Source organism: Eutrigla gurnardus (assembly GCF_963514095.1).
Source record: "Eutrigla gurnardus genome assembly, chromosome: 23".
NCBI lineage: Eukaryota > Metazoa > Chordata > Actinopteri > Perciformes > Triglidae > Eutrigla > Eutrigla gurnardus.
Window position 1 is genome coordinate 15,355,388 of NC_139934.1, and position 5,533 is coordinate 15,360,920.

The 5,533-nt window shown below is 45.8% G+C and overlaps 1 long non-coding RNA gene across 1 annotated transcript; it reads right to left on the bottom strand.

Moving 5' to 3' along the window:
• Positions 1–4,555: 4,555 nt before the first annotated feature.
• On the bottom strand, positions 4,556–5,234 carry LOC311008601. The gene is made up of 3 exons (XR_014596533.1): positions 4,911–5,234; positions 4,741–4,782; positions 4,556–4,663 (listed from the first exon to the last, which is right to left on the bottom strand). It is a non-coding gene; the product is annotated as an uncharacterized lncRNA (long non-coding RNA).
• Positions 5,235–5,533: the final 299 nt, after the last annotated feature.

Below are 5,533 nucleotides of genomic sequence, written 5' to 3' on the forward strand. Positions count from 1 at the left end.
GCTTTCCATTGTGCGTTGAACCATGTCACAGCAGGGGCATTTTATATCACTGTAGAGGGGCTTTCATTGGAAAGGGGCGGGGTATTGAATAGTTCATGCAAGGAAGCTCAAATCTGTCACCACATAATATCTGTACCAGTTGCAATTTGAGCCGTCTGATGCACAGCTTATAGGGTCAGACATACATTAATCACATGCAAGTTTGTTGCTTCCCATGCTCATCTCAGAGTCAGTCTGCTGCTCCTGTGTGTTTTAATGACACTGAATGAATGACTGAAGGAAGCGGCTCAGATTGGCCAGGCATCGTTATTTGACGAGTTGGGAGTGAGGAGGTGTTGCACCACTGGTCTGTATGATGGAGCTAGAGATGTAGCCTTTTGCCACAAACTCTCCTGTGTTGTGTCACTTTTTTGTGGCCGATTATGAAACCTCTAAAATTTCAAATTTTTCACCAGTCCCCATGTGCACACCAATTTTGCTACTGTTTAATTAAACAACTCAAACAAACAAATGAACTTGTTACAAGTTTGATAGTAGCTGCAGTTTCACTGTGGCGCCAATTTTCCAAAACACTCTCACACTTGTTACCTCTCCACGAAACCGAAAATATAACAGTGGAATAAAAATCGTTTGAAAGGTTAATACTAGGGTTGTAAACGATAAACCGATGCGACCGGATATTCGGTTCAACAAGTGAGAGATACGGCTGCATCGGTAGCAGCCTCCTCAATCGATATGAATTATCAATGAATTCCTAGATATATCGGATTTAGAGTCATGGATCGGGTATCGCAAGACTTTGAAGCGGTTGGCGGCATTACACTAGCGTCTCTAAAACAACGCGAGAGCTGAAACTACCCGCGAAACGCCGTAGCTGCCTAGCTGGTATGAGTTATAAACAAGGGACAACATGGAACATGGAGGAGGTGGAGGTGGAGAGGCGGGCGCAGCACAGGTAGGCGGCTGCAACGCTGCCGTGTGACCGCAGGCACTCCACGACCGCATGTGAGAGATGGATGGCTTTGAATGTCAATCGCTTGTGTCTCAACTTGCGTCACAAGAGGCGGTCGCAGCACGGGTAGCGTCCATGACACTGTCCTGTGACCGCCATCCAACGATTCAGCCAAACTTTTTTTTGGTCCATGTCTAAAAATAAATACATTGACATGTGATTTTGTTGTTCTGTTTTTGTTTTAGTTTTTTTGTTTGCCAGTTCCATACAGCCACAATGCTTGGGGATATGTGGTATTTTACATATTTGAAAAGAAACTATTGTACTGTCACTTTCATAGAATTGGCTTCTTTATTTTATAAAATATCTACAACAAATATTAACCGTAGAATCAAATCGTATCGTTCTTACACTGTATGGAATCGATTTGAATCGAATCGGTCTGTAATAAAAGGATGTCGTTTTTGAATCGAATCATAACCTGTGTATTTAGATGCATATCGAATCGTTTATCACAGAGAGATGTGCAACCCTAGTTAATACTTGCAAATATCATTTCAAACACTTGCTACATAGACATCCTATGTATATTAAATAACATTGACATTCATTTATGACATTTCAATGACACTTATTTTTAATGTGATGGTGTCACACCAGTAAAATCCAGGGCTCACAGTAAAGACAGAGGTTCTGGTGCACCATACATGTCAGGACGAGGACGACGAGGGAGGACCCAGACGCAGGACAAGCAGTTTTAAAAGGCTTTATTCAAAAGTACAAAACAAAAGACCGAGGTGGAAAAAACTAACTCTAAAAAAATAAACTAACACTACAAACAAAAAATCACTCACTGGGAGGAAAACAAGACTTCAAACATAAACTGCAACAAAAACAACTTAATTTAGATTCCGAGGTGACGGGGAACATGACATGACGTGACGGGGAACATGACATGACGTGACGGGGAACATGACATGACGTGACGGGGAACATGACGTGACGAGAGACATAGGACGAACTGGCACAAGACAAGGGGAGACGCAGACTTAAATACACAGAGGGATAACGGGCAACAGGTGACAACAATCAGGGATCAGGGATCACATCAGACCAGGGAACACATGGAGGAAGGGCAAGTGACCTGAAACGAGAGGGGAGTTATTTTCAAAATAAAACAGGAAATGACAAGACAAAAACCCAAGACGAGACATTACCTCACCGGCGTGACAGTACCCCCCCCTTAAGGGACGGATTCCAGATGTCCCTAAGGTCCATGATACGTAGGGCGGGTGGAGGGGGCCAGGAGGCCAGGCATGAGGGCGACCCAGCAGACGGGGCCGCTCAGGAGGCCGGGCATGAGGGCGACCTAGCGGGCGGGACCGCTCAGGAGGCCGGGCATGAGGGCGACCTAGCGGGCGGGACCGCTCAGGAGGCCGGGCATGAGGGCAACCTAGCGGGCGGGACCGCTCAGGAGGCCGGGCATGAGGGCGACCTAGCCGACGGGGCCGCTCAGGAAGGCGACGTGGAGCAGGCGTAGGACGGCCCCCCGTCGGAACAGGAACGGGTGAGGAGCGGACCTCCCGAGGGCTGCTCGGAGCAGGCGTAGGACGGCCCCCCGTCGGAACAGGAACGGGTGACAAGCGGACCTCCCGAAAGCTGCGCAGAGCAGGCGTAGGACGGCCCCCCGTCGGAACAGGAACGGGTGACGAGCGGACCTCCCGAAAACTGCGCGGAGCAGGCGTAGGACGGCCCCCCGTCGGAACAGGAACGGGTGACGAGCGGACCTCCCGAAAACTGCGCGGAGCAGGCGTAGGACGGCCCCCCGTCGGAACAGGAACGGGTGACGAGCGGACCTCCCGAAAAGCTGCGCGGAGCAGGCGTAGGACGGCCCCCCGTCGGAACAGGAACGGATGACGAGCGGACCTCCCGAAAGCTGCGCGGAGCAGGCGTAGGACGGCCCCCCGTCGGAACAGGAACGGATGACGAGCGGACCTCCCGAAAGCTGCGCGGAGCAGGCGTAGGACGGCCCCCCGTCGGAACAGGAACGGGTGACGAGCGGACCTCCCTAAGGCTGCGTGGAGCAGGCGTAGGACGGCCCCCCATCGGAACAGGAACGGGTGACGAGCGGACCTCTCTAAGGCTGCGTGGAGCAGGCGTAGGACGGCCCCCCGTCGGAACAGGAACGGGTGACAAAATGGCGGAAAATTTCGGGAGGTGGACTTTAGTACTCCAAGAGGCTTATTTGTAGAACACACTTGCCTGCACATGTGTACCAAATTTTGTGTCAATTGGAGTTACGGTGTGTGAGGGCCAACGTAAGACGCATTAGGTGGCGCTAGAGAGCCATATTTTTGTGGCAGATTACGAGACCTCAAAAATATCGCAATATTCGCCAGTCCCCATGTGCACACCAATTCTTTTAAGCTAATTTTGATGCTAAGGCCTCCAAAATGGCAACCAAAGTGGCAGAAAAAAAAGAATAAAAAACGATACAGTTTCAATAGGGCTTCGCTGCCCGACGTTGTCGGCGCTCGGGCCCTAACAAGTGGGACAGTTTTCACAGCTACTGTTGATGGTTTCCACAGAGCTTTGACTTCAGACATGTTCACCTCAGTGGTTTTAAGACCACACTGTGCTGTCTCTTCCTGTCAAACAAGTGATGTGTACGCCACACCCTCCACAGACCAAGTACGTTTGACAGTTATTAGTGTCCTTCCTGACTCCATTACACATTAAGCAGACAAAAAAAGAAATATAGACACTTTGACCATGAGAGAGAGAGAGACAGGAAGAATCATGAGTGAGAAAAAAACGACATATTATTCTAAACATATTTTATTAAGTAGATCTTTCCTCCAACACTGACCCAAACAAACCAGCAGAGGAACATTATAAAGCAAAGTCTATCTGGTGGCCCCATACACAACACTTGTCTCCAGCTCTCTGTCCGATGCAGGCCTTCTTCTTTTTGCCTGGAAACTTAGAGCTACGTTGTTCAGTTCATCTGATCCCAGATTCTGTTAATCAGAGTATATAAAGTCACATCACACACACTGTAGCTGAGTTTCACAAAAATCCTTTTTTGTGGTGTCTGTGTATGACAAAAGCTCATGAACAGAATTACTTATTTAATTTGCTACACTTCACTGTGGTTATGTTTACATTTTAAAGTAACAATGTTGTAACTGCTTGTTGTTCGTAACGGTATGCAATGAAAATTCAAAACAAATCTTCTGATTGAGCTGATGGAGCATTCCTGTGTGTTTCCGAGGTGAAATCAGTGTTAGGAAGAAGAGAGTGAGGAAGCTAATGAACCTCACTTTAGAGATCATAGCTGAAATTAGAGTTTTAAAGTAGGAATTAACAAGATAATTTTAATTGAGCTAAAATAGGACTATTTCCTGTTTGATGCCACTGAGCATTAACTTTAAAACCATAAACACAGTTTATTTAAAGTTCTGGGTTCACCTCGTTTCTTTCTGTCTGCGTTTCTTCATTCACAGCTAAACAGCAGAAGACAAAGTGTGATTATTTAATTATTACTGATCATATTACTGAGGATTTATCCATCATGCACTAGAAATAATTTTACTACTGTACCTTTCTGGAGTTTCCTGATTTTAACAGCAGGAATGACGAGTATGGTGAGGAAAACAATCAGACCGACCAGGATCAAACTCATTAGGTCTGTCTTTAAATCAGGCTCGTCTACAAGAAAAGTCATAGAATAAGTATATAGTAATAATTACTAGCTCATTCATTTACAATGAAAAGGACAACCTTACTTTCAGTTTTAATGTCCAGTCCACCATCAGATTCACTGTTACCTAAAAAGAAATGTTGATGGAATAAGCTTTGGTTTGCAGTTTGTTTGTCTTCATGCTGTTTTATACATTATCGAGATACACTGTTAAAATGATGAGAAAAAGTTAACAATTCTTAACTCCAATCTTACCTTGTACGATTAAATGAACTGCATAGGAAATTACTGTATGTGCATCTTTGTAGAATCCACAGAAATACAGTCCAGAGTCAGATAATACCACCCGCTTGATTGTGAGAAAGACAGTGGAGATGTTGGAGGTCATTTCAAATCCTTCTCGAAACCCATCACAGACTGAAACTTCGCCACCATAACTGTACATAGAGGAGATGCAGCTGGGCTTGCTTCCGTTGATCAGTCTGAACCACTCTGTCTGAGCTGGCTCTTTGGAAATGTTGAGGCACAGCAGTTTGACTTTTTCACCAGGCTGGACCTCCACAGAAACCGAGTCAGACATCCAGCCTGAAACAGACAGCAGAGACAACAAGACATTTACTCCTCAAATTTGCAACATTTCAATTCGTTAAATTATAGTAAATTAAAAACAAAATACTAACTAATTAGCATATTAAAATATAAAGGTGGGTTTCTGGATAAAAGAGAGATAATAACTGTATTTGCTGCTAAGGAATGACTGAATACCAGGACTTACTGAGGCTGCAGAGAAGCAAGGCTGTTATTAAGGTGAAGCTTTCCATTGTGCGTTGAACCATGTCACAGCAGGGGCATTTTATATCACTGTAGAGGGGCTTTCA